Source organism: Tenrec ecaudatus, chromosome 1 (assembly GCF_050624435.1).
Source record: "Tenrec ecaudatus isolate mTenEca1 chromosome 1, mTenEca1.hap1, whole genome shotgun sequence".
Taxonomy (NCBI): Eukaryota; Metazoa; Chordata; class Mammalia; order Afrosoricida; family Tenrecidae; genus Tenrec; species Tenrec ecaudatus.
The window spans coordinates 76,463,696-76,484,934 of NC_134530.1; the positions used below are offsets into that span (position 1 = coordinate 76,463,696).

General features: G+C 40.4%; 1 pseudogene; it reads right to left on the reverse strand.

The window, feature by feature from the left end:
* Nucleotides 1–20,789: 20,789 nt before the first annotated feature.
* Nucleotides 20,790–20,908, reverse strand: LOC142437823 (small nucleolar RNA SNORA38; annotated as a pseudogene).
* Between the last annotated feature and the right edge of the window lie 331 nt (nt 20,909–21,239).

Consider the following 21,239-nt stretch of genomic DNA (forward strand, 5'->3'; position numbering starts at 1 on the left):
GAACTAACCTACCAGAGTACAACAGCACCCTTGCCTGCCCTATGAGACTGATGTTCCTGCAGACCACAGATGCTTTACTTCATTCTGTGTGCCTTCTGCGTGACACACAGCCCAAACCCTAACTTTAAAAACTTGATAAACGGGTTTGGGATTAAACTTTGTTTCCTGTCATTGTATGGGTTGTCCCATTCTCTCTGTAATGTCATTGTCGCCACCATAATACTTTACTGAAGTTAGTAAATGCGCCTCGATCGGGTCTGAATTAAGAGCATAGGCTTTGCAGTCCGATAGGCTGAACCTGGGCTTTGTGACTCACTTGTTATATGACTTTGGCCTGACACAACCTTTCAAGCCTTTCTTTCTTCATAGGAAAAATAGAAATATTAATGCCACAAAAGATTATGGTTAGGATTAAATGTAAAGTACTCTTACACCTACTAGCTCAATGAATGATAATGCTGATATCCCTTAGCCGCTAAGTATAATCATGATGGAAGTATTAATAACTATGAGTAGCTGGGGTCAGGGACTGTGTCTCTAGCCTCTTCACACCTAGTTGGGGGTGGGGTAGTGAAAGATGTTCATAAAGTAAGCTGGAGCTACATTAAGGAGTTCAGGTTTATTACTTTGATGAGTAATCAAAGGGTGTGGGATAGCTAAAGCAAGGAGCAAGTTAAAGATGAGGAGGCTCAGAAGAATTGCATGGTAAGATGTCAACAACGCACCTCGCCTCACAATGACTGACATCAGCCGTGCATTTAGCCCAGAGCTACATGATGTCAGCCTCTCAGGTGAAAACAAAAACTGGCAGTCAAACATCTGGTTGTTTAGTCTACCTCACATCAAAGACCTAAATGTTCTGAAACGTTCAGATGTTTGGCAGAATAGTTTAATCTTCATCTTTGTGTAAGGAACCTGGCAGACACAGTCATTGATTTATGCCAGCTTTTGGCTTGAAGTGGGTTTGTTGTTGTTGTTGCTGTTTTTAGGTATGAGAACATTTTTGTGGCAACATAAAATAAAATGTTTTACAAGAATTAAAACTCCAGAAAAAAAAAAGAATTAAAACAAAGTCTCTCTAACCCCCCCTCTTTAGAGTAACTAGTGTTATTTGTACATATTCCCTTAGTAGGTGTTTTAGCTGTCTAGTCATGGTGTAACAAATATAAAAAATGGCTTCAACAAGCAGAAATTAATGGTCTCACACTTTGGGAGGCTGGAGGTATGAATTCAGGGGTGGGCTCTAGGAGAAGGAGTCCTGGTGGCACAGTGGTTCGGAACTTGCCCATCAAAAGATCAGCAGTGTAATGCCATCGGCTACGCTGGAAGAAAATGTGGCAGTCAGTCTCCATCAAGATTTACAGCCAGGGAAAACCTGTGGAACCATTCCACCCTGTCCTATACGTTTACTATGAGTTGGAATTCAAACTAAGGACAGTGGGTTTGACTTGGTTTGGTTTGGTTTGGTTTGAGAGGTTCTAGAACAGTGTCTCTCAAATTGCCTAATGGGGGTGGGTGGGTGGGTGGGGACACTGGAATGATCCAAGAGGCCTGCAAAAGTAGAAACCTACACTTACCCTGGATTCTAGGCTACAATATAAAATTTTTAATTACCAGGGGGGGTGCTGAGTAATTTATTTTTTCTGAAAAGGGGATGGTAGGCCAAATAAATTTGGGTACCTAAGCTCTAGGGCAGTGGTTCTCACCCTTCCTATGCTGTGGCCCTTAAATACAGTTCCTCATGTTGTGGTAACCCCCCCAACCATAGCATTATTTTTGTTGCTACTTCATAATTGTCATTTTGCTATTGTTATGAATCATAATGTAAATATTTGATATGCAGGATATATTTCCATTGTTACAAATTGAACATAATTAAAGCACAGTGATTAATCACAAAAACAATATGTAATTACATATTGTGAAATATTGATTTATAATTACAAATAAATGAAATTTTGTCTTGAAGCATGGTGTAACATGGGTAACAGACCTCCCGCTGGGTATGTGGGTGTATCTCCATATGGGTGGACCCACCTGGAGACAGATAGGGAGCAGTGCCTCCATTCCTAAGACTATCAGAAATACGTGTTTTCTGATGGTCTTAGGCGACCCCTGTGATGCCTTTCTATCTCTGTTAGCTCTAGAGGAAGGTGCTTGTCTCTGGAGCTTCTGTGCCGGACAACCTTCTTGTAGTTTAGCATCGCTATCCCCAATTTTGCATATCTTCCTTGCTAGTTTAATCTCTTTTGATCTCAAAAGAGATTGATATGACAATCGCTACTCTAATCTTGCAATAATACCAAAATAAACACAACCCATTTCTAAATAGGCTTATAGTCACAGGCATCAAGGTTAGGATTTACAAAATATGTTTGGAGGGGGACACATTACACCCATAACAGTAGGTACATAAAGTTTACATAGCTTTATGAACATGTTTGTGACCTTTTCTTTCCACGCAAAAAAAAATATAATCAGTTTTTCATTCAACAATTCATACACATTTTGTTTCATTTGGCTGCAGTCCTCACACAATGTAGCATCATTTATCCTACATTTTCCTGTTTCTCCTTCCCATTCCATCTTCTTTCCTAATATTTTGTGCCTTCTGAACTCTGTCATTGGGAAAAGGCTGTTCCTTTAGTGAGTTGTGAGCAAGACTGCAACCATTTTTATTTGAGTCAGCCATGTTTAAATATAATCCACTTTGTTGAGGTAGTTTATATATTTATTAGTGTATACTTTTCCTGTTTCCCAAGGATTTAAACAGGAATTTGAAATGTTAATTATTACTTGAATCCTGCTTGGGGTTGAATTGACCCCTCCAGCTTTCTTGATCATTACATAAGACTGATAAGGATCAGTCAGCTGGAAAGTAGCTGTCAAGATAACAAATGATAGAATTCTTTTTGTGCACTCACTGTATTGTTATGGCTTTTTGTGGCTTCTCATGTATTTAAAGAATTATACCCACTTGTGTTTTCTTGTTGTTTTTTTTGGGGGGGTAAGAAATTAGTATCGCTATCACTTGGAAACTGGGGTAATTTGAGCACTCACTAAACAGTTTGGCTCTGTTGGATGCTCCTTTTGCTAACCTCTTAAAATAAATTACTTATTCTCTCCCAGTGTTTCACTTGGTAGTTTTTAATTACCATATACTCATGGATAAGCCGAGTTTTTTTCAGCACATTTTTAATGCAGCTTTTGTTGTACAATGAGGTGCCTCGGTTGATATTCTGGTCGGCTTATACTCAAGAATACACCGTAGGCTTGATCACTCTAGGGCAATGACTGATACTTGTGGTAACAATTTTGATTTCTAATGGTTGCTTATTCTAAGGAGTGTGTACCTTCCTAGTATTATGATTTCCCCTATGAATCTGTTTTTGTTTGGCTGAAACTTGACTTCCGTATCAGTGGGTTCATCTCCAGGACTGAAAGGTGACTAAGGGTCATAATCTTGGGTGGCCTAACAATCTCTAACCAACCAGTAAACCTGGTCATTTTTAGGATTTTGAGTTTGTTCCACATTTTAGTCCCACCCAATCCATGATGTGCACTGTAATCCTTTTCCGAGGACTTGCTAAGGGAGCCAGTCACCATCACCATCTTCCAGTTCTTTGATTCTCAGGATTGTGGAGGCGGAGGTTCCCACAGCCCATTAGTTCATTGGACTAATTGATTCCATGTGTCTTCGATTGTCTTTGCTCTTCTTTGTTCCGGATGGGGAGAGACCAATAGTTGCTCCTGAGATGACTGCTCACAAGCTTTTAATACCCTAGTCACTACTCATAAATTAGGATGTAGGTCATTGTCTTGGTGAACTATATTATACTAATTGACCTTGGTCCTGAATGCCAAACCTCAATCATTCATTCCCTCAAGGTATTTGGTTATGACTAAGTTTCATAATCCTACCCACCTTATGTTCTACTGTATTTATTCATGGATATATTTTCAGGAGAAGTAAGCATTAGGTGGCTTCAAACACTTCAGAGAAATTTCATTATCTTTTGATTCCATTTTTCCCACAAACTTTTTGAAGCTACTCGTACAAATGTAGAAATATCCTTTGTCAAACATATATATTTCTTTTCCCATGGGTATATTCCCACTCTCTTTCCCAAATCTGTTCAGCTTGTATCCACTATGTATCCACTCACAGGTTATTGATACTGCAGGACTGTATAAAACAGTATTTATCTCTTGCCATTAGCTCTTGCGCTCTTCTCAGTATCTTCCTTTGCCTTCGTAACGTGATGCTTACCTCATGCTGGTTGTATATCGCCTTTCCCTTTATCTAAATGAATATGCAGACCCCCTAGTTAGTGATCTGCATCCTTCTGGAAGCTCCTCCTCATTTGGCCTGCAGAAGCTGTTGAATCAGGTCACATGATGGGCCACAACTCAAATCACAAGGACCAAAGGTCAGACAAAGGCAAGCCAGACACAGGATCCAGAGCAAGAGAGCAAACATTGCCAAAGTGCTTGGCACAAGCACAGAGACAAAAGGCATGAGAGTGAAAGCTTGCTTGCTTGCTTAGCCAGGTACCCAGGGGCTGTGTCAACAGGGCTAATCCAAGTCCCGGGCCCACAGTTTTTTGAAGGTAACTTATGTCTCACGGTACTCAGCACAAGTAACTCAGTATTAGTCTTCTCGAATATTTAGTAGGGAAGAGAGTAAAAAAGATAGTGTGTAAAAACACACACATACACAAAGGATAGTATGTTGTCCACATTCAGAGCTTTGATGGAAGTGTGGTTTTTGCTTCTGATATCAAAAGGTGAGGTAGAGAACATGCTGATTACTTGTGCTTATGTTAGGTGAGTGGTGGGTAGGTATGTGGGTTCAAGCCCCACGGCCGCTGGGTCATGAGGAGACAGTTATGTAATTGAAGGGTAAATTAAAGAAACATCAGACAAGGCGTGCAAGGGCTCACCTCTTCCAATGGAGACCAGAACCAGAATGATGGAGCAATGTAAAGGGGGGATTGCCCCAAAAAACAGATTTTTTTTCAAAGCTATGTGTTTAAATTTTTTTTTTTACAAAACAACCTTATCACTTTCAAAGTACTCTCCATTACACTTAATACATTTATCAAATCTGTGATTCCATTCTTGTAAACATTTTTCAAAGTCATCTGTTTGGATGGCTGACAGCTCCTCCCTTGTTTTTTTCTTCACCTCTTCTAAATGACTGTCCTTTCATGTCCCTCTTCATTCTCAAAAACAAACAAAAGTCTCACAGAGCAAGGTCAGGTGAGTCAGGTGCATGGGGCAAGAGAGACATGCTGTTTGTGGCCCCAAACTGGCACACTAGGATGGCTGCGTGAGCAGGTGCATTGTTGTGGTTGCAAAACCAGTCCCCTGTTTGCCACAAATCAGGCCTTTTTGTTGAACACTGTTACATAATCTTTTCAGAACCTCTAAATAGAAAGCTTTATTAACAGTCTGACCTGGTAGAACAAGCTCCAAATGCCCTATCCCCCCTCACATAAAAAACAAAAACAAATGAGCGTCATCTTGATCTTTGATTTCACTTAACGAATTTTTTTAGGTGAGGTGATAATGACAACTTCCACTGATTTGATTGATGTTCGTTTTTGTGGTTGTAAGAATAGCACCCCAGTAGGGATCTGGAAACACAGGGAATCTAGGACAGATGAACCCCTCAGGACCAGCGGTGAGAGTGGCGACACGGGGAGGGAAGTGGGTGTAGAAAGGGGGAACCGATCTCGGGGATCTACATGTAACCTCCTCTCTGGGGGATGGGCAACATGAAAGTGGGTGGGGGAGACACAGGGCAGTGTAAGATAAGATAAAATAATAATTTATAAATTATTAAGGGTTCATGAGTGAGGGGGAACAGGGAGGGAGTGGGAGGGAAAAAAGGAAAATTCCAGGAACCCATGTGGAAGGAGAATTTGGAGGATGATGATAGTATCTGGGGTCTTAAAGGCTTGAAGGTAAACAAGCGGTCATCTAGCTCAGGAGCAACAAAGCCCACATGAAAGAAACACGCCATTGGGGAATAAATTTTACTTAGAAGAATGTGACTGAAACGAATCTTCAACCAACAAATGTGAAGGTCTCCCTCCATGGGAGCCCTGGCCTCCCAGACTCCTTAAAGAGTATGAATGTTGAGAGTTGGTCCACATATACTCTCCTCCCGGTACTGCTTCCCATACGTGTAGTGTAGTCTCAGCCAGTTATGACCCCAGTCTCTTGATTTTCTCAATGAAGTAGGCAGCTGGCAGTTTGCTTATTAAGGGAACAGCTTAAACTCTGAAATTAAGAGGAATTATTGAAACCCAAATGAAGGTTGAGCATGATAGTTGGATAAGAAAAAAGTAAAAGAAAGTAGAGGAAAGAACTAGGAGGCAAATGGCATTCAAAGAGGTCTAAATATAAGAATGTACATATGTAAATAATATTTATATATGATGATGGGGAAATATATCTATGTGCATATAGTGGATGGACATTGGACCTCCACTCAAGTACTCCCTCAATGCAAGAACACTTTGTTCTATTAAACTAGCATTCCATGATGCTCACCTTCCTGACACAATTGCTGAAGACAAAGCAGGTGCATAAGCAAATGGGATAAAGAAAGCTGATGGTGGTCTGCTAACAAAAGATATAGCATTTGGGGTCTTTTAGTATATGTGCTGCCGAAGCGAGCATGAACATCTGGGGTCTTAAAGGCTTGAAAGTAAACAAGTGGCCATCTAGCTCAGAAGCAACAAAGTCCACATGGAAGAAACACACCAGCCTGTAGGTTCACAAGGTGTCTATGGAATCAGGTATCAGGCACCAAAGAACAAAAAAAATCATATCATTGTGAATGAGGAGTTCAGAGTGGGGACCCAAAGCCCATCTGTAGGCAACTGGACATCCCCTTACAGAAGGGTTACAGGGAGGAGACGAGCCAGTCAGGGTGCAGTGTAGCAACAATGAAACATATAACTTTCCTCTAGTTCCTAAATGCTTCCTCTCCCTCACTATCATGATCCTAATTCTACTTTACAAATCCGGCTAGACCAGAGGATGTACACTGGTACAGATAGGAACTGGAAACACAGGGAATCCAGGACAGATGATCCCTTCAGGGCCAGTGGTGAGAGTTGGCAATATCAGGAGGGTGGAGGGAAGGTGGGGTAGAAAGGGGACCCAATTACAAGGATCTACTATAACCCCCTCCCTGGGGAACAGACAACAGAAAAGTGGGTGAAGGGAGTTATCGGACAGTGTAAGACATGACAAAATAATAATAATTTATAAATTATCAAGGGTTTATGGGTGGTGGAGGGAGGGGAAAAATTAGCTGATACCAAGGGCTCAAGTATTAAGCAAATGTTTTGAGAAACATAAGGGCACAGATGTACAAATGTGCTTGATACAATCGATGTGTGTATAGATTGTGATAAGAGTTTTATGAGCCCCCAATAAAATGATTTAAAAACAAAAATATGAAACTAGTTCTTGTACTAACATAGAGATCAATGATAATGGTCTATCTTCAAATCATACCCCTAAAGAAACTAAGGAAGGTAATTTACGCCACACCCTCTAATGAGGTGGGAACTCAAATAGCTTAATCCTGTCTCCTTAAGATAATTGATAACTCACTCCAAAATGGGATTATAAGCACAGGTATAGAATTTACAATATATAACAAAATGGAGAACTATAGCTAGTAGGGACATTTCAAACAGTCAACCATATACCACAGAGTCACAGGGTGAAGGCTAGGAAAATATTATAATAGTTACATACCTAACTATGTAACTATTATATACCTAACTCTTTACATACCTAACTCTTTGGGTATGTATGTCTTCTCTAATGGACTAATTATTCATGTGAACCCACTGCCCTATGTTTATTCTGACTCAGTAACTCTATAGGACACAGTATAACTGCTCCATAGGGGTGGATATTTTTCCCCAAACTATTTTATTTGGAGCTCATATAGATATAATTCCATAGTTCAATCACATCAAGTAGTATGGTATAATTGCTACCACCATCAGTTTAAAAATATTCTCTTTCTTCTTGAACTCCTTGATATCAGCTTCCCTTTACCCCAATTACCCCATCCATAGGGGCAATGGTGTTAATCTTACAGGAGCAAACAGCCTCAACTTTCTCCATTGGAAAGATTATTCTTTCTAAAACTTAGACCCGATCATGAATAAAGAAAAGAAAAAGGAGAACTTTAATGGCTCACCACAGGATCAAATTCAAACTTCTTTGCCCAGCATTCAAGACACTCCATTATCTGGTCCCAAACTAAATCTAGCACCCTTTCCTATCCTTCTTTCCTGCCTTTTTCTCATCTTCTTCCACAAACAGACACATACACAATGTTCTCTATGTTCCAGACAGCTTGAACTGTTACTCTTAGAACACTTTCATGTCATCAAACATTTCCATGTGTTTCTCTTTCTTTAATGCCCTTTGGCACACAAATCTCTGTATTTTAAGATCCAGTTGAAAAGTTCCTGCTTATGATTGAAAACACGACATCTGGCCCACCTACATCTAATCCTGGCTTTCTAGATGTGTGATATTGGTTTTAATTCCTTCACTTACAAAATGTGTGATATAAGAGTACCTACTCCTTAGGATGCTGCGAGACAGAAATAATGTGAAACCCTCATAATAATGCCTAACATATAGTAAATACTCAATGAATGCTAACTCTGGCTTAAAACAATAACAATGATAATTGAATAGTGTATAAATAAATTTAAAAGCCTGTCTTATTTTCTAAGATTTTACTTCCCCAAGGAAAACCAATCATTTCCCCCTCGATAGACACATAGTGCTATGATGTTTATGATACCTACTTTAACATTCCTTTCACTTTACTCAATATCAGTACATGGAAGAGGTCCAGAAATATGTTTTTAACCAAGCTATATTTACTTTCAAAGTCTTTAAAACAGTTTTAGAGATGTTAAACCTGGATTCAGATTCGGTATCAGCTACCTACTAATTATGTGATCTTGGATAAGTGACCAAACCTTTCTGAGCTTTAGGTTTATATATGTCTTGTTAGGTTTCTGGGGTGGTGTGTGTGTGTGTGTGTGTGTGTGTGTGTGTGTGCGCACATACATACATACCTTGGTTCTTGCTTCGCAATGCTGAAAGAATTCACACGGCAGAAGCATGTTTGTATTCCAAGTGACTTTTATGAGGAAAAGGGAAGTTTCAGGTTTTCACAGGAAATCCCAGAGGCCAAGAGCGGGAAATCCCAAAGGAGCACGCTGAGAGGCCTGAGAGGGACTGGGCGGTGCATGCGCGGGAGTTTAAGCACACCTGGGTGATGTCGCATGGCTGGGCACACACATACACACACACACACACACACACAGGTGGACCTCCCACCTGGGCCTAGGTCGCTTGTGTCTGAGCATGCTCAGTTTGGATCTTTTCATAGGTGTTTAATGAGTATCTGATTTCTCTGGAGCCCCTTTGTAGTGGCCCTATGCAGGCATCTGGGGAGACAACCCCCCTTCGTCCCTCTTCTGGCTGCCTAACATTTCCACGTCTGTAACAAGAGGAACAATATCACTGTTGTAGGGGACAAAGCGATCTGCAAATCTCAAATATAATTTATGGAGAACATTTATGAAGCCTTAAAGAGGATAAAGACACATCATTTGGGTGTGGGAGGCCAGATCAGTAGGAAGTTATAATGGTATCCAAGGGGCAACAGAGAATCAGTAAATAGCACGTGGGAGAGCAAAGTATGCTATCACAAAAGCCTGACTGGTGACACATCAAGACAGCACAGTTTCAGGGAAGACTAGAGAGCAGGAAGGGGACCATGCCTGGGACATTATGCTAGACAGACCAGTTTACAAAATTGACCCAGGGTCCTCCAACCGACACCCTCAGGCTAAAGGCTAGCTCACTCCTCCCAGGAGCAGCTCTGGGGAGAGGCAGTCATCCGTATTCTAATGTACTCTGCCTGAGGGGAAAGCTGTTCACATCTACAAGGAATTCAATGGAGGGTTAATCCACAAGGGAATGCAGAAGTAGATTTGGGGCTTTCACTCTTATCCAACACCTTTTGCCAATTTAGTGTTCAAAATTTAAACTCTAATACATCACTCATCAGCTTGAAGACTTAGTGATCATTTTACTTTTGGAGTCTGAGGGAAAAGTCTAAAGCCCTAACTGACACAAAGTTGCCTGCAGAATCTGGCCCTTGTCTAGCTGTCCAGCTTTCTCACCCTGAAATGATTGCAGTTTCGTAAGCTTGCCAAGATTTTGAGTCTTACACAGGCTGTTCACTCTACTCCAAATGCCCCTTCCTTCAGGTCTCCTTTCTCAGATCTTACTCATCCTTCAAAACTCATTAGAATAAGTATTGAGGTCCTAATGGCATATATTTGGTATGTTCTTTGGGTCACGCAACAAATATCGAAATGCCACCTAGAGTATCCCCAAACTCCTTCAACTATAGTCTGTCTGCACTGGACAAAAAAATTCACAGTTATAAAGTATCCTAGAGTTCATCTAATCTAGACTTAGCACTGCACACATGGGAAAATGGTTCCAGAGAGAAGACAGTGACTCGAGTCACAGGAATCTGACACAAGCTCAGTTATCTATGCTATGAGACAAACTACCCCTAAACGAGTGGCTTATTATTTCTTGCAATTTTGTGGGTCAGGAACTCAAACAGGACGAAGCTGGTCACTTCTTCACTGCATGGTGTTGACTAAATGTAGGGGTATTCATCTGGTTTCATTTACATCCTGTGAAACTGAGTAGGAACGGCTAGAAAACTGGCTTTAGGATTCTTGGAGTTTTCTCTAATTGAAAGGATTTATGAGACATTGTCTAAGACTTTGTGAGGTCTGAACAAAAGGTTTTGCAATTACGCCCTTGACTCTGTGTCTATTCTGCGACCTCATTTTGCTAGTAACACCTGTGTTTGATCTTTTCCCTAAGGCCCCTTCTTCCTTTGCTGATCCTATTCTTGCTGGAAAAATTATCCCGGGCCCTTCTTTTCGCCTCCAACTGGAGCATAGGCAGCTAGAAAAAGTCAGGTGACACTTTGCACTTTCTGCTTGGAAACCTCCCTAGACAGATCCACAGTTTATTTGGTATCTTTTGAGTTTCCATGTAACCAAGGTGATTGGTGCCAAACTTCCCCCCAGGAACCAAGAACAATTCCCGGATTGTTCTGCAAATTCTCACCAAGTCCTTCTGGCACACCTTTCTAATTTTTACTCTCTGCCTCCTTACGATACTTTATGCCTCCACAGGACTGCCCAGCCCCAAAGCAATTGCCACACTTTTGTGTTTGTGTCATAGCAGTGGCCCACTTCTAGGTACCAAAGTCTGTTCTGTTTAGTTGTTTTATTACAAACTATCTGCAAACTTAGTTATTTACATTTTTTGTGTGTATCCCTTAATTTTGTAGGCTTGGGGGTAAAGCTTAGATGATCAGTACTTCTGCTCCACACGGAGCTGAATACTTGGTGGTATTTAGTTGGCAGTTGGGCTGATCTGGAGGCTCCAAGACCACTTTATTCATGTGCCTGGCACTTTATGACATTGAATGTCACATCACACACTTCACCCAATTCCTGGAACACAGAATGCGTGTTCAAAAATATTCAACAGTCCACATGTATGTTGGAAGGCTTTTAAAATATAGTGTCAAAGATATTAGACATGGATTCAAAATATGCAACCAGTCACCTACTAATTAATGTGATCTTGGACAAGGAACAGTACAGTCCAGATCAGTAAAAAGAGGGATAAAATTACTCACCTGATTGAGAGAGGTGAAAGGCTGGCCTCACCTAGCCCTTTTCCCTCTTCATACGCACTCAAATACTGCCCATGTGTTCTCAAGTCAGATTTCTTAAATTATACTTAAGAAATCCAAGGAGTATTCTAAGAGAAGAAATGTTAGGTAGCAGAACAGGGACTAAGGTGTCCACCAGGCATGTGTCAATTCAGGCCCCAAGACAGGCAAGGGCGGTACGCCTAGGTGGGCAGTACACCTGGATTGGCCCTATCTAGGTCAGGTGGGCTTAATTCAGTCAATGGGGTCAACCAGTACTGACGACCATGCTTCCGACCATGCCTCCCAGCCCTAGGCCCCCAAAAGGCTGGAAATCCAGAGATCACCCTCTCTTTTCCTGCTGCTTCTCTGCCTTCCTCGAGGCTGTGTGGGGTCTCTCCCCTTTTCTCAAGCCTCAGGCTGACACGTGTAGGTGTGTAGTCCCATGAGGTTGCCAGTGTTCTTCACTGTAAAACCTGAAACTTCTTCTATCCTTTATAAAAACGCACTTGGATCATAGACCAGGCTTCAGCATGAATTTCTTTCTTGTGTAAAGCCAAGAATCGAGGTATTTCCCATCTGAGGAATGTAACAGAAATGGAAACATCTTGCCTCTAAGACTTGGCTTAGGAGTGAACACTGTCATATCTGCCATATTTTATTTATTAAAGCAGTCATAGAGTTTGCTTAGATTCAAAGAGAGGGAACGCAGACAAGAGCTCTTAATAGAGAAAACATCAAAGAATTAGTAGCCATATTTAATTTTCCACATAAAGAACATTAATAAGGAAACCAAGGGTTTAACCTAAATTGTCTGCCTCCAGATACATGCTGTGTCATTATAGCATTCATTCATTCATACGTTCAATAAATATTTCCATAAAGTCTCTGTCTTCTAGCACCATAGTAGGTGTTGAGATAGGATATAAATATGAGAGAAGAATAAATTCTACTTTAAGGTAGTCCACAATCTAATGAGATCAGGAATCCCTGGGTAGTGCAAATGGAGATAACCTAGGTCTAGAGGTTGGCAGTTTAAGCCCACCCAGAAGTACCTCAGGAGAAAGTCCTGGTGAGTTACTTTCATAGAAATCAGCCACTGAAAACATTAGGATGAGCCCAGTTCTATTCTGATACACATGTAGTTGTTTATTTGTAGACAACTGATATTCTTCTAATAGAATCGGGAGATATGCTTACAGATAATAATCAAAAAACCAAACTCACTGTCATCAAGTTAATCCCAATTCATAGAACTGCCTCAGTTTCTGAGACTATAACTTTTTTTTAATTCAAAGCATTTTATCGGCGGCTCATACAACTCTTATCACAATCCATCCATCCATCCATTGTGTCAAGCACATTTGTACTCTTGTTGCCACTGTCATCCTCAAAACATTTTCTTTCTACTTGAATCCTTGGTATCAGCTCATTTTCTCCCCTCCCTTCTCCACCCTCCCTCCCGACCCCTTGATAATTTATAAATTACTTTTTCATGTCTTACACTGTCCAATGTCTCTCTTCACCCACTTTTCTATTGTCTGTTCCCCAGGGAGGAGGTTATATGTAGATCATTGTGATCGGTTCCACCTTTCTCCCCCAACTTTTCCCTTACCCTCCTGGTATCTACTCTCATTATTGGTCCTGAGGAATTTATCTGTCCTGGATTCCCTGTGTTTCCAGCTCTTATCTGTACCAGTGTACATGCTCTGGTCTAGCTGGATTTGTAAGGTAGAATTGGGATCATGATAGTAGGGAGGAGCAAGCATTAAAGAGCTAGAGCAGGGGTATCAAACTGGTGGCCCATGGGCCGCATGAGGACCCCGAGGTAATTTTTTGTGGCCCACAATGCCCTGAAATAAAATGTAACAAGGGAATTTTGTGTAGAGAATTGTCTCAATCTCCCCTAAGTGCTATTTTCTTCTTAACATTTTTTTTTTAATTTTCATTTTATTTCAGAGCATCGTGGGCCACAAAAAAATTACCTTGGGGGCAGCATGCGGCCTGTGGGCCACCAGTTTGACACCCCTGAACTAGAGGAAAGTTATGTTTCATTGGTGCTATACTGCACCTTGACTGGTTCATCTCCTCCCTACGACTCTTCTGTAAGGGGATGTCCAGTTGCCTATAGATGGGCTTTGGGTCTCCACTCTGCACTCCCCTTTATTCACAATGATAATACTTTTTGTTCTTTGATGCCTGATACCTGATCCTATCGACATTTCGTGATCGATCACACAGGCTGTTGTGCTTCTTCCCTGTGGGCTTTGTTACTTCTGAGCTAGATGGCCGCTTGTTTACCTTCAATTCTTTAAGGCCCCAGACGCTATATCTTTAGATAGCCGGGCAACATCAGCTTTCTTCACATTTGCTTATGCACCCGCTTTGTCTTTAGCGATTGTGTTGAGAAGATGAACATGATGGAATGCTAATTTAATAGAACAAAGTGTTCTTGTGTTGAGGGAGTACTTGAGTAGAGGCCCGATCCATCTGCTACCTTTATACTAAACCTATAAATATATGCATATATCTATTTCCCCATAGTCATATATAAATAGATTTACATGTGTACATGCCTGTATTTAGAGCTCTATAAATGTCCTTTGCCTCCTAGTTCTTTCCTCTATTTCCTTTTACTTTCCTCTTATCCCACTATCATGTTCAGTTACATGATACATTGTCCTTGATCAAGTCCTACCAGATCTCCTACACCATCCTCACCATCAATTTCGGAGACTCTTTATGGGAGTAGAAAGTCTCATCTTTCTCTGTAGGAGAAACTGGTAGGTTTGAACTGCTGACCTTGGGTTTAGCAGTCTAGTACATAATCCACTATGCCACCAGGGCTCCTACAGATAATACTAGGAACCAATAACAGAAAGGAGTATAAAATGGTGAGGGAACACAGAAGGGAGAGAAAAAATAGTTACAATAGAGAAAATGAGTATTAGGAAGGGCTTCCGAAAAAGTGACATTAGAACTGAGTCTTACAGTATGAATAAAATTTACTAAGAGGAGAAGAAAATGAAAGACTTTCTAGAGAATGGGCCACAGAGAGGTAAGGTGAGAGTGGGGTGTATAATTCCTAGGACCCAGGAATTCATTCAGATGGTATTCTATAGATGATATGAAGAGTATTAGTTTACTAACATTATTTTAATGGTTTTTCTTGAGATCCAGGAGTATAGGAAGAAAATCATTTCATACTTCAATGTTTCTGTTCTATGATCCCATTTGCAACCTAACACCCATTCCTTCATTAAATTAGGATTAGAGGAAGATAAGGTCATTTAGTGTTCTATATTTATATCCATTATATACACTTCTATCAACATATGTACAAGTTCAGGCAGTGGACTGTTTGCAATAAATATTAATCAGGCCTTTTTATATGGTTCTTTAAAGGCGACACAGTAAGCCCAGCCCTAGACTTGTTGACATATAGATTGATATGGTGTGACTAAGAGTATTTCATTTGGCATTAGACTTCAGTGCACTAAGTCAGTAGCTCATTTCACTACCTGTAGTAAAACTAGGCTAAGGTGTGCCTGACACAAGCCATCATATTTTCAATTACCTCATATGTATGTGAAAACTAGACAGTGAATAAAGAAGACTGGAGAAGAAGCATAGAGAAGTTGATGCAGGTCCCCTATGGTGTTGGCTAAGAATGTTGAAATGACCAGACTGTCAGAATAAATTAACCGATGTTGGAAGAAGTTCAGCCAGGATGTGCCTTAGGAGTGAGGCTGGTGAGCGAGGTCCCATCTCACATCTCATAAACATTGGACATCATGCTCGGTAAAATCAAGTCAGTGAGAAAGAGGAAGGCCGTATGAGATGGATCGCCACAGTAGCTTCAACCCCGGGCTCAAACAGCAGTTGTGAGGCTGCTACAGGACTGGGTCACGATGAGTTGTTACTGACTCTATGACACCTATCAGTAACAACAGTGATGCTGGCCCTGCGAGGGCGGGGTTTAAAGCTGTGGGTGGCTAAACAAAGGGGGGGGGGGTTGGAGGCACCAGCTTGGTGGGAGGAAGATGTGAGTCTACTTCTATGAAGAGTTAGCCTTGGACGCTGTATAGTTGTTCTACTCTACCCTGCAGAATCGCTGTGCATGGGAACTGACAACAGTGGGTTAGGTTGGTAAGGTGTCTGCTTACTAAGGACAAGGAAGGAAGGCTGTGTACATTTTATAAAAATTACCAACAATGATTTTTGGTATTCCCAGTCCATATTCAGATTTCATCAACTGCTTAAAGAAATATCTTTTTACAATCGAGTTGTCTGAACCAGGATCCAAATAAGGTTCCTATGTTCTATTGGGTTGTTCTGTTTCTTCCTCTGGAGTATGCCTCCTCCCTTCTCCTTTGATGTTCCCCTTGCCGTGGACTGGCTGTATTGCTCTGGTTGTTGTGCATTGAGTCGGTCTGATCGCTTCTGAGTTCGATAAGGAAGGTAACAGGTAACAGGTTGAAATGTCAGTGAAAAATGCTAAGGATAGGTCTCTATCAGGTTATGTAACAAACTTCTTTCAGTGGCATACCACTGCACTGTAAAACAACCTGAAGGCAACCCAGCTCCCTGAATTAAGAGCTCAGAGGTACCCCACTCTAGTAAGCTTCAGCCCCAAGGCACTCAGTTCCATATCTGTGGGTCAGCAAGTCCAGCTTCCCACACTAGGTGCCAGAGACACCCCACTCCACAAGACCACCTCCTCTAACAAAGCCCTAGATTTACTTGTTCCACAGGCTGGAAAGTCCACCAGTCTGTTCCATGCTCTGGCTCTTGGTTCTGCTGCTGCTGCTTTGATCTAAAAACTGGCTTCTGGATGTGCAGGGATCCCGGGTCTAGAGGACAAGATCTATTCCTGGCCCTTGCTAGTAATGAGGTCCCTCCTTCTGCTACTCAGAGGATGGCATTCTAGGAAATCCTGTTCACATTTACTCACAGGAGAATCCTCTCAGTATCTTCCCCCACTTTCTTACCAAATCCATGCAGGAAAAACCATTTAGTGGGAGTTGGAGACTTTGGCTGAAGAGCCACATTAAATCACTGCTCATGCAAATACAATTTCTACATGCACACTTCAGTGACATCAATAACATTTTAAACCTGTGTAACCATTGCTTTCTTGTGGTGCCTTTTAAAAAATTAGAAAAAGATGCATCCTCTAGGTATAGCCCCCACAATAGGTTTCAGTGGCCTCAAGAGCAAAGTAAGGTTTGAATTTTAGTTGTCACTCATCTCCTGAGTTGGACACCATTGTGACGTCTAAGTTGGACAACTATATGCTCTGGTCTTGCTGTGACGTCAAAGTTGGACTACTACATGCTCTGGTCTGGCTGTGACGGCTAAATTGGATGACTATATGCTCTAGGCTTGCCTTGTTATTGGCGTCCCACTCTGAAATTCAGAACAGGGACTGTGGACACCAACCCGAGGCGCGGTTTTTCATTTCCTTCTCAAAAAGCCCTCGTTTCTGAAGTTCATGGAAACTTCAAGTTCAAACACTAAGCAAACCCTCCTGCTTTTCTGTCCTTATTTTATTTACTACGACAGGTCTTAGGTCTTCAAGGTCTGCTCCTTCCTACCCTGGAACATAGAGACCCATTTGCCAAGATTAAGCTTAGCAAGCACAATGCTCTATCAACACCTTCATTCTGCTAGATAATGTATTTTTTCAGGGTGCAAGTAATTTTGAAGCAAAAATACTAGAAGCAAGAGAGAGGAGAAAGACTCATTTTCAATTTTCCACATTATCTGGGTGACTCCTGTCTCCCAGTTCTTAAATTTCAGTCTCTAGCAACATTTATATGTCAATTTTTCATTGTTATAACACATTTTTCTATATTTGTACAAACTATGATTTCCCAAGAAAAGTTCATGCTGCTACGTAGTTCATCCATACATACATCAAACAAATCTTTTATGTTTCTAAAACACATTAGGCACTATGTTCAATGCTGAGAAGCTGACCAAGAAAAAGATAAGGTCCTTTTCCATTCAACTTAATTCTTAAAGAGGAAACATAAATGTGTGTGTATATATATATATATATTCCAATGCTAGATGCTTTAAAGAAAAACAAGGCAGAATAAGGTAATTAAGAGTGATGATGGAGAGGAGGCCATTTTAGAAAATACCTTGAAGTGAAAACCGTATATACTTGTGTATAAGCTAAGTTTTCAGCACAAAAAATGTGCTGAAAAACTGGGGTTCGGCTTATGCATGGGTCAGTGGTACCCCAGCGAGGTAGTAATGCTATGGGTGGCAGGGAAGACTGCGCTTTGTGATGGTGATGACGGCAATCTCAGTGAGGACAGCGTCTAAAATGATCTCACACCAGCTGAAGCTCTGCATTGGGATATGGATGATGAGGAGGAATCCAGTTTTGAAAGATTTTAACTCTTTACATTTTAGCTTGGTTGCTGATTGAGCTCAGGGAATAGTACGCTTATCATTGTTTATACCTTATTGGTTTTGTTGAACTTATTTTCCACTTACTGTGATGTTTACTAATGTTAAATGACTTGTCCTTTTATTTATGTTTTTTATTTAAAGTAAATATTTAAATATATTACCCCACTAATGTCTCAATTTTTTAAAATTTTATTTTCATATGCTTTGATTATTGAAACTCACCAATAGCTTCTGCATTTTCCACCCTAGGCTTATGCTTGAGTCAATCAGTTTTTCTGGTTTCCCAGGTAATAATTAGGTACCTCAGCTTATACTTGGGTCAGCTTACATTTGAGTATATACGGTATATCATTATGTAACCATTTCCTTATGACTAAATATTGAGATTGTCCTTCAGTGAGCATTTCCATTTCCCACCCCTCTTGTTGTTTTTTAATTTTATTTTAAAATTTTCCTTTAGAATAAAGCTCAAGAAGAGAAGTAGCGCAGTTTTAGTCCCAATTGCTTATTATAAAGCTACTGCCATTAAATTGGTTCCAACACACAGTGACCTTATAAACAGTGTCGAGCTGCTCCTTTGGACATCTGACACGATTAATCTTTTTTTTCTTGTGGATTCTTTATTGACATTTCTCTTTTTATTTTAAGCAGTTTTATCCACATATCATACAATTCAATACTTCAATCATACCGAGAAGAGCTGTGCAATCATCACCAAAATCAATTTTAGAACATTTTCTTCTTCCTTGTACTCATTGCTATTCATGTATTTTTTTTTCAATTTTGGCAAAAATATATCCAACAACTTCTACATGTGTAATTCATCACCATTGATTATACTCTCCGTAATGTAAAATCATTGATATCTTTTTCCAAATTATCCCACTACCATTAACATGAAATCAATGCCCCCTAACCAATACTTCTTCTTCCTTCACCCATGGTACCTATTGGTTAAGTTTGGTTTCTTTTCTTTTTTTCAGTTGTTTTCTTCATATTCCCATTTCATATACTTCCATAATTAAATCACGTTTTTAAAAAGGTTGTATAAACAGCATCACAATCAGTTTCAATGCTCCCTCTCCCATCCTGCATTTATGGATTGCTCCCCAGTTCCCTTCAGCCTCCCTCCTTCCCCCATCCTATTCCTGATGCACCATTGCATCAGTTATTGTCTCCATACATCCGCTCCTTCTGTGCTTCTTAAACTGGAAGGCCTAACAAAAACAATTTTTTAAATGAAGCAAAAAGAAGAAAATAATAATAATATAAAGCTAAAAATAAAAAGTAAGGGGGGGGAAGGCTACCAACAATATTTGAAAAGCCAGAGAAGAAATTTCTATTGTGGGGAAATATTTGAACACAGAGCAAAATTTTGGTTGGGTTAATGAGAGGACAACTGCCCAAGTATATTATACCATGTTTTGATCCACCGTAATCAAGTTTACAATAATCTCTGTCTGATAGTAAAGCTGTTTGAGTGCCTGGCCTATGACTAGAGGGGATCTGTCAGAGGCTTAATCTGTTTAGATACTCTGCAGATGGATTTTGGGTTCCTGCATCCTCCATAGCATTCTACAAATTGGGTGTTCACAATTTAAGCTCTAATAGTTTTCCTATCATCATATTTGGAATGTGTTATCATCTTTGGATCACACAGACTGGTGTACTTCTTCAATGTGAATTTAATTGACACCTCACTTAGATGGCTGCTTGTTTGAATACAAGTCTTTAAGACTCCAAACACTATTTTAATTGATAGCCTGAAACCTTCTGCTTTCTTCACCACACTTGGCTGTAGCACCCTTATCTTCAATGATCTCTTTGTGAAGGTGAGGATCAAGGAGGGCCATGTTATAAAAACTAACTGTTCTTGGATTAGGATTAGAATTACATGGGAGCCCAGAATCCATCTGCTTGTCCCTGGGGATTGTGAAGGACTCTGGTTTTCTTTGATGGTCATATTATGACAAAAACAAAACCAACAAGAACAACAACAAAAGCAAATAAGCAAAACCCATAAAAGCAAAAGAAACAAATATGAAAAACATGGTCAATCATCTTCTTAGGGTATATGGTGATCACACAGATAACATCAATAATTTATCCAGTAACATAGAATTTAAAATCTTGTTGATAAGAGTTTATGCGAGTATAGTCCAATTTTGGGCATAATCTATGTGAATGCTTTGTACAGATCAATTTCTTAATTGATTGAGCTCTGTTTACATTGAGCATGGGGGTTGGTGCTAGGAGAAAATTTCCTGTATCATTTCTTGCAAGGGCAGACCCTTGCTGCTCATTAAAACCTGTCATACTAATGCAAGAGGAGCACCGAGGTACTAAATACATGGCAGTTCCAGGTGACACTAGAAACCTTTACAGAAGCAGATATCCTCATATTTTTTCGGCCGAGCAGTGGGTGCATTTGAACCACCTACCTTTTAGCTAGCAGCTCAATGCTTATCCCACAGAACCACCAGGGTCCCTTGGGTTTTTACTATTGAGATAAAGCAATCATCACAAGTCATTCTTTTTTTTTTTTCAGTGTGGACTGGGGGCACACGGCAAACTGGCCCCAAACTTCTCCAAAGCCACATTTCTTTGCCTCCAATTCTTACGTGTCCAAGGACAGGGAACCACAGACAGGACATTGTAGGAGGACCATAACTCATTCCTTATCTTTTTTAAAAATAATTTTATTGGGGGTTTGTACAACTCTTATCACAATCCATACATATATCCATTGTATCAAGCACATTTGTACATTTGTTGCCCTCATCATTCTCAAAACATTTTTATTCTACTTGAGCCCTTGTATCTGCTCCTCATGTTTCCCCTTCCTCTCTGCCCCCCTCCCTCACAAACCCTTGATAATTTATAAATTATGATTTTGGCAAGTCTTACACTGTCCAATTTCTCCCTTCACCCACTTTTCTGTTGTCCATCCCCCAGGGAGAGTGTTATATGCAGATCCTTGTGATCAGTTCCCCTT